We start from the raw sequence: 12562 nt of genomic DNA, 5'->3' as shown, positions 1-12562 counted from the left end.
ATGGCGATTTTTCCTAGCCATGCATGAATGAAAGCATATCACTCGCCTTTAGGTGTTTTTCTAATACATTGATATTTGCATCTTCCTTCCTAGCCTGCATGTTTGACTATCTTACAGGCTGCATGTAATAAGTATCACATCAGGGCCCTTCTTCTACTCAATTCACAACTGTTCTATCACGACATAGATAAGAAAGCTGCATCTGCTTTTGTTGTGTAGTGGTAATCAGGTTTACCTGACGTGTGAAAGCCCCATGCTTTGAAAGTACACAGTAACAAAGAAACCGATGACTTTTATAAAAAGGTGTCATGTGTGTCTCTTACTTTGCACAAAAAGTGCCAGAGATGACTTCATTTGCAGTCACTTGAAAAGTAGGGATTCTCCAATAAATGGTAAATGGTTGAAACAAATCTGAAGAAATGCATGACATACCTGTGTGTGTGTGTGTATGCATGTATGTATATATAGGGAGAGAGAGAGCGTCAATATAAACAGACTTTATTTCAATCAAGCTGTCTTTTCTATCCTTCAGGAGCAGAATGTTCTGATCATCAGCGCTCCAGAATGTAGTGTTTTCTTGGCAAGCATCACATATTGTGATGTGTTAGCTAAAAGTTCCATATCCTAGAGACTGATATATTCCTCTGTACTTGTACCTTGGGGATTCATCAAAACCTGGCATCATAAGCAGCTTTCTACTGCCACAGACTGGACAGCGAAACAATTTAAAATATCCCAGAAAAAGAAAATAAGCATGCTTAATCAGAGCTTTCTGGACAGGAAGGACATTTGAGCAAGTGAGGAATAAGCACTGCTTTTGTTAATTTGCATAGGCAGAATAGAGACTTCTGGGAAAAGGCCGAAATTACAGTCACAGAAAATGGCTGCATCTATAGAGAACGCTAAGAAGTGTTGGCAGCTTTTCCTCTGACCCTGGCCACTTTTACAAGCAATCCTATGATAGTCAGCAGGACCCACCCTAAAAAGGAAGGGGCATCCACTTGGACCCTTTCCACCTTTTCTAAATCTCGCCTGATCGAGCCTGATTGAGCACTGATTGAGCAGATAAGCACATGTCATTCTCATTTCAGAAAGGTATTGGTTAGCTTGCTGCTAGCAGCTCAGTTATGTTATGATGTTAGAGGCTATGCAAGGAATGCTTTAGTCCAGCGATATGCAGTTTTTATTGCGCCTTGCCTTCACCAGGAAGATCTTTAGCTTGAATCTGTGGCCTAGGTATTCACCTTGGTATTTCTTTTGGCACAAAGTGAAGGAGTATTTGAGAGAAAATGCACAATGTGTTTCTTATGTTGTTATGAACAACTTGTTACTCTTTCTCATTAAGCTTCAGCCACTGCAGAAATATATAAATAAGGGCCGACTTCCTGTAAGACGTGTCCAAAGCTGGGACGGAATAAAAGGAGACACTTGTAAATGATAGTGCTATCGTTTGAGAAAGGGTAAGTTGAGACTGACTTTCATGCGTATTCACAGACCAAGCATCATAAAGATACCAGCATGATCTTCATTGCGGGCTTAGAGCCGGTATTAGCTTTTGAGAGGTAAGAGAATTTTGAGGGCTCGTTGGTCTAGGGGTATGATTCTCGCTTTGGGTGCGAGAGGTCCCGGGTTCAAATCCCGGACAAGCCCTTTTCTTGGTACTCTTTTCAAGTTGTTTTGAAGTTTGCGTTTCAAAACCAACATCAATTTTTTCTTTGCAGTAGTGGATAATTCTTTGCTAGAGTCTCATGCTTCAGCCCTGCCCAGTCTGAGCTAATACCAAACATCTGGTCTTGCATGGCATGTACGAGCGTTCAGCTAGGGATGTCGGGCAGGTTGCATGAAAGAAATCTAAAGCCAGAGGCCCATGGAATAGCCAGTTCGGAGCAGTTTCATTACAGAAAAATCAACTGTAGGTATCTGTTTCTGTAGTGTAGTGGTTATCAAGTTCGCCTCACACGCGAAAGGTCCCCGGTTCGAAACCGGGCAGAAACAGTTGTTATATTGTGTTGGCTACAATGTTGATAGGTGCCGTTTTGCCATGGAATTGTCCAAGCCCTGAAGATTATTTCATGCAATCTCGTTCCAAGAAAGGGAATTCTCTCAAAACACTAAAGTAATCGGCGTGTGGATGTATCTGTTGGTTCTCAGACCTTGCTTTCAAAAGAGCCCTGTAATCGGTTCACTGCTCACCTAGAACAAGCATTAACATGGAGAATTGTTGGCACCAACAGGAATCTTATTTTAGTGGAGTGTTTCTGGCTTTGAGTGCAGAGGCCCTCGGCTCAATTCCAAGATGATCCTTCTCAAGGTGATGATACAAATGCATTCTCACCTTTACGTTTAATGTCAGAATCATTTATTTCCAGTTGGTGGTGTAAGAATGTTTGCAACAGTATGGCGATTTTTCCTAGCCATGCATGAATGAAAGCATATCACTCGCCTTTAGGTGTTTTTCTAATACATTGATATTTGCATCTTCCTTCCTAGCCTGCATGTTTGACTATCTTACAGGCTGCATGTAATAAGTATCACATCAGGGCCCTTCTTCTACTCAATTCACAACTGTTCTATCACGACATAGATAAGAAAGCTGCATCTGCTTTTGTTGTGTAGTGGTAATCAGGTTTACCTGACGTGTGAAAGCCCCATGCTTTGAAAGTACACAGTAACAAAGAAACCGATGACTTTTATAAAAAGGTGTCATGTGTGTCTCTTACTTTGCACAAAAAGTGCCAGAGATGACTTCATTTGCAGTCACTTGAAAAGTAGGGATTCTCCAATAAATGGTAAATGGTTGAAACAAATCTGAAGAAATGCATGACATACCTGTGTGTGTGTGTGTATGCATGTATGTATATATAGGGAGAGAGAGAGCGTCAATATAAACAGACTTTATTTCAATCAAGCTGTCTTTTCTATCCTTCAGGAGCAGAATGTTCTGATCATCAGCGCTCCAGAATGTAGTGTTTTCTTGGCAAGCATCACATATTGTGATGTGTTAGCTAAAAGTTCCATATCCTAGAGACTGATATATTCCTCTGTACTTGTACCTTGGGGATTCATCAAAACCTGGCATCATAAGCAGCTTTCTACTGCCACAGACTGGACAGCGAAACAATTTAAAATATCCCAGAAAAAGAAAATAAGCATGCTTAATCAGAGCTTTCTGGACAGGAAGGACATTTGAGCAAGTGAGGAATAAGCACTGCTTTTGTTAATTTGCATAGGCAGAATAGAGACTTCTGGGAAAAGGCCGAAATTACAGTCACAGAAAATGGCTGCATCTATAGAGAACGCTAAGAAGTGTTGGCAGCTTTTCCTCTGACCCTGGCCACTTTTACAAGCAATCCTATGATAGTCAGCAGGACCCACCCTAAAAAGGAAGGGGCATCCACTTGGACCCTTTCCACCTTTTCTAAATCTCGCCTGATCGAGCCAATTGAGCACTGATTGAGCAGATAAGCACATGTCATTCTCATTTCAGAAAGGTATTGGTTAGCTTGCTGCTAGCAGCTCAGTTATGTTATGATGTTAGAGGCTATGCAAGGAATGCTTTAGTCCAGCGATATGCAGTTTTTATTGCGCCTTGCCTTCACCAGGAAGATCTTTAGCTTGAATCTGTGGCCTAGGTATTCACCTTGGTATTTCTTTTGGCACAAAGTGAAGGAGTATTTGAGAGAAAATGCACAATGTGTTTCTTATGTTGTTATGAACAACTTGTTACTCTTTCTCATTAAGCTTCAGCCACTGCAGAAATATATAAATAAGGGCTGACTTCCTGTAAGACGTGTCCAAAGCTGGGACGGAATAAAAGGAGACACTTGTAAATGATAGTGCTATCGTTTGAGAAAGGGTAAGTTGAGACTGACTTTCATGCGTATTCACAGACCAAGCATCATAAAGATACCAGCATGATCTTCATTGCGGGCTTAGAGCCGGTATTAGCTTTTGAGAGGTAAGAGAATTTTGAGGGCTCGTTGGTCTAGGGGTATGATTCTCGCTTTGGGTGCGAGAGGTCCCGGGTTCAAATCCCGGACAAGCCCTTTTCTTGGTACTCTTTTCAAGTTGTTTTGAAGTTTGCGTTTCAAAACCAACATCAATTTTTTCTTTGCAGTAGTGGATAATTCTTTGCTAGAGTCTCATGCTTCAGCCCTGCCCAGTCTGAGCTAATACCAAACATCTGGTCTTGCATGGCATGTACGAGCGTTCAGCTAGGGATGTCGGGCAGGTTGCATGAAAGAAATCTAAAGCCAGAGGCCCATGGAATAGCCAGTTCGGAGCAGTTTCATTACAGAAAAATCAACTGTAGGTATCTGTTTCTGTAGTGTAGTGGTTATCAAGTTCGCCTCACACGCGAAAGGTCCCCGGTTCGAAACCGGGCAGAAACAGTTGTTATATTGTGTTGGCTACAATGTTGATAGGTGCCGTTTTGCCATGGAATTGTCCAAGCCCTGAAGATTATTTCATGCAATCTCGTTCCAAGAAAGGGAATTCTCTCAAAACACTAAAGTAATCGGCGTGTGGATGTATCTGTTGGTTCTCAGACCTTGCTTTCAAAAGAGCCCTGTAATCGGTTCACTGCTCACCTAGAACAAGCATTAACATGGAGAATTGTTGGCACCAACAGGAATCTTATTTTAGTGGAGTGTTTCTGGCTTTGAGTGCAGAGGCCCTCGGCTCAATTCCAAGATGATCCTTCTCAAGGTGATGATACAAATGCATTCTCACCTTTACGTTTAATGTCAGAATCATTTATTTCCAGTTGGTGGTGTAAGAATGTTTGCAACAGTATGGCGATTTTTCCTAGCCATGCATGAATGAAAGCATATCACTCGCCTTTAGGTGTTTTTCTAATACATTGATATTTGCATCTTCCTTCCTAGCCTGCATGTTTGACTATCTTACAGGCTGCATGTAATAAGTATCACATCAGGGCCCTTCTTCTACTCAATTCACAACTGTTCTATCACGACATAGATAAGAAAGCTGCATCTGCTTTTGTTGTGTAGTGGTAATCAGGTTTACCTGACGTGTGAAAGCCCCATGCTTTGAAAGTACACAGTAACAAAGAAACCGATGACTTTTATAATAAGGTGTCATGTGTGTCTCTTACTTTGCACAAAAAGTGCCAGAGATGACTTCATTTGCAGTCACTTGAAAAGTAGGGATTCTCCAATAAATGGTAAATGGTTGAAACAAATCTGAAGAAATGCATGACATACCTGTGTGTGTGTGTGTATGCATGTATGTATATATAGGGAGAGAGAGAGCGTCAATATAAACAGACTTTATTTCAATCAAGCTGTCTTTTCTATCCTTCAGGAGCAGAATGTTCTGATCATCAGCGCTCCAGAATGTAGTGTTTTCTTGGCAAGCATCACATATTGTGATGTGTTAGCTAAAAGTTCCATATCCTAGAGACTGATATATTCCTCTGTACTTGTACCATGGGGATTCATCAAAACCTGGCATCATAAGCAGCTTTCTACTGCCACAGACTGGACAGCGAAACAATTTAAAATATCCCAGAAAAAGAAAATAAGCATGCTTAATCAGAGCTTTCTGGACAGGAAGGACATTTGAGCAAGTGAGGAATAAGCACTGCTTTTGTTAATTTGCATAGGCAGAATAGAGACTTCTGGGAAAAGGCCGAAATTACAGTCACAGAAAATGGCTGCATCTATAGAGAACGCTAAGAAGTGTTGGCAGCTTTTCCTCTGACCCTGGCCACTTTTACAAGCAATCCTATGATAGTCAGCAGGACCCACCCTAAAAAGGAAGGGGCATCCACTTGGACCCTTTCCACCTTTTCTAAATCTCGACTGATCGAGCCTGATTGAGCACTGATTGAGCAGATAAGCACATGTCATTCTCATTTCAGAAAGGTATTGGTTAGCTTGCTGCTAGCAGCTCAGTTATGTTATGATGTTAGAGGCTATGCAAGGAATGCTTTAGTCCAGCGATATGCAGTTTTTAATGCGCCTTGCATTCAGCAGGAAGATCTTTAGCTTGAATCTGTGGCCTAGGTATTCACCTTGGTATTTCTTTTGGCACAAAGTGAAGGAGTATTTAAGAGAAAATGCACAATGTGTTTCTTATGTTGTTATGAACAACTTGTTACTCTTTCTCATTAAGCTTCAGCCACTGAAGAAATATATAAATAAGGGCTGACTTCCTGTAAGACGTGTCCAAAGCTGGGACGGAATAAAAGGAGACACTTGTAAATGATAGTGCTATCGTTTGAGAAAGGGTAAGTTGAGACTGACTTTCATGCGTATTCACAGACCAAGCATCATAAAGATACCAGCATGATCTTCATTGCGGGCTTAGAGCCGGTATTAGCTTTTGAGAGGTAAGAGGATTTTGAGGGCTCGTTGGTCTAGGGGTATGATTCTCGCTTTGGGTGCGAGAGGTCCCGGGTTCAAATCCCGGACGAGCCCTTTTCTTGGTACTCTTTTCAAGTTGTTTTGAAGTTTGCGTTTCAAAACCAACATCAATTTTTTCTTTGCAGTAGTGGATAATTCTTTGCTAGAGTCTCATGCTTCAGCCCTGCCCAGTCTGAGCTAATACCAAACATCTGGTCTTGCATGGCATGTACGAGCGTTCAGCTAGGGATGTCGGGCAGGTTGCATGAAAGAAATCTAAAGCCAGAGGCCCATGGAATAGCCAGTTCGGAGCAGTTTCATTACAGAAAAATCAACTGTAGGTATCTGTTTCTGTAGTGTAGTGGTTATCACGTTCGCCTCACACGCGAAAGGTCCCCGGTTCGAAACCGGGCAGAAACAGTTGTTATATTGTGTTGGCTACAATGTTGATAGGTGCCGTTTTGCCATGGAATTGTCCAAGCCCTGAAGATTATTTCATGCAATCTCGTTCCAAGAAAGGGAATTCTCTCAAAACACTAAAGTAATCGGCGTGTGGATGTATCTGTTGGTTCTCAGACCTTGCTTTCAAAAGAGCCCTGCAATCGGTTCACTGCTCACCTAGAACAAGCATTAACATGGAGAATTGTTGGCACCAACAGGAATCTTATTTTAGTGGAGTGTTTCTGGCTTTGAGTGCAGAGGCCCTCGGCTCAATTCCAAGATGATCCTTCTCAGGGTGATGATACAAATGCATTGTCACCTTTACGTTTAATGTCAGAATCATTTATTTCCAGTTGGTGGTGTAAGAATGTTTGCAACAGTATGGCGATTTTTCCTAGCCATGCATGAATGAAAGCATATCACTCGCCTTTAGGTGTTTTTCTAATACATTGATATTTGCATCTTCCTTCCTAGCCTGCATGTTTGACTATCTTACAGGCTGCATGTAATAAGTATCACATCAGGGCCCTTCTTCTACTCAATTCACAACTGTTCTATCACGACATAGATAAGAAAGCTGCATCTGCTTTTGTTGTGTAGTGGTAATCAGGTTTACCTGACGTGTGAAAGCCCCATGCTTTGAAAGTACACAGTAACAAAGAAACCGATGACTTTTATAAAAAGGTGTCATGTGTGTCTCTTACTTTGCACAAAAAGTGCCAGAGATGACTTCATTTGCAGTCACTTGAAAAGTAGGGATTCTCCAATAAATGGTAAATGGTTGAAACAAATCTGAAGAAATGCATGACATACCTGTGTGTGTGTGTGTATGCATGTATGTATATATAGGGAGAGAGAGAGCGTCAATATAAACAGACTTTATTTCAATCAAGCTGTCTTTTCTATCCTTCAGGAGCAGAATGTTCTGATCATCAGCGCTCCAGAATGTAGTGTTTTCTTGGCAAGCATCAGATATTGTGATGTGTTAGCTAAAAGTTCCATATCCTAGAGACTGATATATTCCTCTGTACTTGTACCTTGGGGATTCATCAAAACCTGGCATCATAAGCAGCTTTCTACTGCCACAGACTGGACAGCGAAACAATTTAAAATATCCCAGAAAAAGAAAATAAGCATGCTTAATCAGAGCTTTCTGGACAGGAAGGACATTTGAGCAAGTGAGGAATAAGCACTGCTTTTGTTAATTTGCATAGGCAGAATAGAGACTTCTGGGAAAAGGCCGAAATTACAGTCACAGAAAATGGCTGCATCTATAGAGAACGCTAAGAAGTGTTGGCAGCTTTTCCTCTGACCCTGGCCACTTTTACAAGCAATCCTATGATAGTCAGCAGGACCCACCCTAAAAAGGAAGGGGCATCCACTTGGACCCTTTCCACCTTTTCTAAATCTCGCCTGATCGAGCCTGATTGAGCACTGATTGAGCAGATAAGCACATGTCATTCTCATTTCAGAAAGGTATTGGTTAGCTTGCTGCTAGCAGCTCAGTTATGTTATGATGTTAGAGGCTATGCAAGGAATGCTTTAGTCCAGCGATATGCAGTTTTTATTGCGCCTTGCCTTCACCAGGAAGATCTTTAGCTTGAATCTGTGGCCTAGGTATTCACCTTGGTATTTCTTTTGGCACAAAGTGAAGGAGTATTTGAGAGAAAATGCACAATGTGTTTCTTATGTTGTTATGAACAACTTGTTACTCTTTCTCATTAAGCTTCAGCCACTGCAGAAATATATAAATAAGGGCCGACTTCCTGTAAGACGTGTCCAAAGCTGGGACGGAATAAAAGGAGACACTTGTAAATGATAGTGCTATCGTTTGAGAAAGGGTAAGTTGAGACTGACTTTCATGCGTATTCACAGACCAAGCATCATAAAGATACCAGCATGATCTTCATTGCGGGCTTAGAGCCGGTATTAGCTTTTGAGAGGTAAGAGAATTTTGAGGGCTCGTTGGTCTAGGGGTATGATTCTCGCTTTGGGTGCGAGAGGTCCCGGGTTCAAATCCCGGACAAGCCCTTTTCTTGGTACTCTTTTCAAGTTGTTTTGAAGTTTGCGTTTCAAAACCAACATCAATTTTTTCTTTGCAGTAGTGGATAATTCTTTGCTAGAGTCTCATGCTTCAGCCCTGCCCAGTCTGAGCTAATACCAAACATCTGGTCTTGCATGGCATGTACGAGCGTTCAGCTAGGGATGTCGGGCAGGTTGCATGAAAGAAATCTAAAGCCAGAGGCCCATGGAATAGCCAGTTCGGAGCAGTTTCATTACAGAAAAATCAACTGTAGGTATCTGTTTCTGTAGTGTAGTGGTTATCAAGTTCGCCTCACACGCGAAAGGTCCCCGGTTCGAAACCGGGCAGAAACAGTTGTTATATTGTGTTGGCTACAATGTTGATAGGTGCCGTTTTGCCATGGAATTGTCCAAGCCCTGAAGATTATTTCATGCAATCTCGTTCCAAGAAAGGGAATTCTCTCAAAACACTAAAGTAATCGGCGTGTGGATGTATCTGTTGGTTCTCAGACCTTGCTTTCAAAAGAGCCCTGTAATCGGTTCACTGCTCACCTAGAACAAGCATTAACATGGAGAATTGTTGGCACCAACAGGAATCTTATTTTAGTGGAGTGTTTCTGGCTTTGAGTGCAGAGGCCCTCGGCTCAATTCCAAGATGATCCTTCTCAAGGTGATGATACAAATGCATTCTCACCTTTACGTTTAATGTCAGAATCATTTATTTCCAGTTGGTGGTGTAAGAATGTTTGCAACAGTATGGCGATTTTTCCTAGCCATGCATGAATGAAAGCATATCACTCGCCTTTAGGTGTTTTTCTAATACATTGATATTTGCATCTTCCTTCCTAGCCTGCATGTTTGACTATCTTACAGGCTGCATGTAATAAGTATCACATCAGGGCCCTTCTTCTACTCAATTCACAACTGTTCTATCACGACATAGATAAGAAAGCTGCATCTGCTTTTGTTGTGTAGTGGTAATCAGGTTTACCTGACGTGTGAAAGCCCCATGCTTTGAAAGTACACAGTAACAAAGAAACCGATGACTTTTATAAAAAGGTGTCATGTGTGTCTCTTACTTTGCACAAAAAGTGCCAGAGATGACTTCATTTGCAGTCACTTGAAAAGTAGGGATTCTCCAATAAATGGTAAATGGTTGAAACAAATCTGAAGAAATGCATGACATACCTGTGTGTGTGTGTGTATGCATGTATGTATATATAGGGAGAGAGAGAGCGTCAATATAAACAGACTTTATTTCAATCAAGCTGTCTTTTCTATCCTTCAGGAGCAGAATGTTCTGATCATCAGCGCTCCAGAATGTAGTGTTTTCTTGGCAAGCATCACATATTGTGATGTGTTAGCTAAAAGTTCCATATCCTAGAGACTGATATATTCCTCTGTACTTGTACCTTGGGGATTCATCAAAACCTGGCATCATAAGCAGCTTTCTACTGCCACAGACTGGACAGCGAAACAATTTAAAATATCCCAGAAAAAGAAAATAAGCATGCTTAATCAGAGCTTTCTGGACAGGAAGGACATTTGAGCAAGTGAGGAATAAGCACTGCTTTTGTTAATTTGCATAGGCAGAATAGAGACTTCTGGGAAAAGGCCGAAATTACAGTCACAGAAAATGGCTGCATCTATAGAGAACGCTAAGAAGTGTTGGCAGCTTTTCCTCTGACCCTGGCCACTTTTACAAGCAATCCTATGATAGTCAGCAGGACCCACCCTAAAAAGGAAGGGGCATCCACTTGGACCCTTTCCACCTTTTCTAAATCTCGCCTGATCGAGCCTGATTGAGCACTGATTGAGCAGATAAGCACATGTCATTCTCATTTCAGAAAGGTATTGGTTAGCTTGCTGCTAGCAGCTCAGTTATGTTATGATGTTAGAGGCTATGCAAGGAATGCTTTAGTCCAGCGATATGCAGTTTTTAATGCGCCTTGCATTCAGCAGGAAGATCTTTAGCTTGAATCTGTGGCCTAGGTATTCACCTTGGTATTTCTTTTGGCACAAAGTGAAGGAGTATTTAAGAGAAAATGCACAATGTGTTTCTTATGTTGTTATGAACAACTTGTTACTCTTTCTCATTAAGCTTCAGCCACTGAAGAAATATATAAATAAGGGCTGACTTCCTGTAAGACGTGTCCAAAGCTGGGACGGAATAAAAGGAGACACTTGTAAATGATAGTGCTATCGTTTGAGAAAGGGTAAGTTGAGACTGACTTTCATGCGTATTCACAGACCAAGCATCATAAAGATACCAGCATGATCTTCATTGCGGGCTTAGAGCCGGTATTAGCTTTTGAGAGGTAAGAGGATTTTGAGGGCTCGTTGGTCTAGGGGTATGATTCTCGCTTTGGGTGCGAGAGGTCCCGGGTTCAAATCCCGGACGAGCCCTTTTCTTGGTACTCTTTTCAAGTTGTTTTGAAGTTTGCGTTTCAAAACCAACATCAATTTTTTCTTTGCAGTAGTGGATAATTCTTTGCTAGAGTCTCATGCTTCAGCCCTGCCCAGTCTGAGCTAATACCAAACATCTGGTCTTGCATGGCATGTACGAGCGTTCAGCTAGGGATGTCGGGCAGGTTGCATGAAAGAAATCTAAAGCCAGAGGCCCATGGAATAGCCAGTTCGGAGCAGTTTCATTACAGAAAAATCAACTGTAGGTATCTGTTTCTGTAGTGTAGTGGTTATCACGTTCGCCTCACACGCGAAAGGTCCCCGGTTCGAAACCGGGCAGAAACAGTTGTTATATTGTGTTGGCTACAATGTTGATAGGTGCCGTTTTGCCATGGAATTGTCCAAGCCCTGAAGATTATTTCATGCAATCTCGTTCCAAGAAAGGGAATTCTCTCAAAACACTAAAGTAATCGGCGTGTGGATGTATCTGTTGGTTCTCAGACCTTGCTTTCAAAAGAGCCCTGCAATCGGTTCACTGCTCACCTAGAACAAGCATTAACATGGAGAATTGTTGGCACCAACAGGAATCTTATTTTAGTGGAGTGTTTCTGGCTTTGAGTGCAGAGGCCCTCGGCTCAATTCCAAGATGATCCTTCTCAGGGTGATGATACAAATGCATTGTCACCTTTACGTTTAATGTCAGAATCATTTATTTCCAGTTGGTGGTGTAAGAATGTTTGCAACAGTATGGCGATTTTTCCTAGCCATGCATGAATGAAAGCATATCACTCGCCTTTAGGTGTTTTTCTAATACATTGATATTTGCATCTTCCTTCCTAGCCTGCATGTTTGACTATCTTACAGGCTGCATGTAATAAGTATCACATCAGGGCCCTTCTTCTACTCAATTCACAACTGTTCTATCACGACATAGATAAGAAAGCTGCATCTGCTTTTGTTGTGTAGTGGTAATCAGGTTTACCTGACGTGTGAAAGCCCCATGCTTTGAAAGTACACAGTAACAAAGAAACCGATGACTTTTATAAAAAGGTGTCATGTGTGTCTCTTACTTTGCACAAAAAGTGCCAGAGATGACTTCATTTGCAGTCACTTGAAAAGTAGGGATTCTCCAATAAATGGTAAATGGTTGAAACAAATCTGAAGAAATGCATGACATACCTGTGTGTGTGTGTGTATGTATGTATGTATATATAGGGAGAGAGAGAGCGTCAATATAAACAGACTTTATTTCAATCAAGCTGTCTTTTCTATCCTTCAGGAGCAGAATGTTCTGATCATCAGCGCTCCAGAATGTAGTGTTTTCT

General features: G+C 41.6%; 4 non-coding genes across 4 annotated transcripts; all 4 read left to right on the top strand.

Annotated features, from left to right (window-relative positions):
* Window positions 1-6371: 6371 nt before the first annotated feature.
* TRNAP-UGG (transfer RNA proline (anticodon UGG)) lies at window positions 6372-6443 on the top strand. The gene has a single exon. It is a non-coding gene; the product is annotated as a tRNA-Pro (tRNA).
* A 272-nt stretch (window positions 6444-6715) lies between these two features.
* Window positions 6716-6788, top strand: TRNAV-CAC (transfer RNA valine (anticodon CAC)). Its single transcript has one exon. It is a non-coding gene; the product is annotated as a tRNA-Val (tRNA).
* A 4377-nt stretch (window positions 6789-11165) lies between these two features.
* On the top strand, window positions 11166-11237 carry TRNAP-UGG (transfer RNA proline (anticodon UGG)). The gene has a single exon. It is a non-coding gene; the product is annotated as a tRNA-Pro (tRNA).
* A 272-nt stretch (window positions 11238-11509) lies between these two features.
* Window positions 11510-11582, top strand: TRNAV-CAC (transfer RNA valine (anticodon CAC)). Its single transcript has one exon. It is a non-coding gene; the product is annotated as a tRNA-Val (tRNA).
* Window positions 11583-12562: the final 980 nt, after the last annotated feature.

Source organism: Triturus cristatus, chromosome 8 (genome assembly GCF_964204655.1).
Source record: "Triturus cristatus chromosome 8, aTriCri1.1, whole genome shotgun sequence".
NCBI classification, from domain to species: domain Eukaryota; kingdom Metazoa; phylum Chordata; class Amphibia; order Caudata; family Salamandridae; genus Triturus; species Triturus cristatus.
The sequence above is the reverse complement of the archived record's forward strand: the minus strand, read 5'-3'. Positions and strand labels throughout refer to the sequence as shown.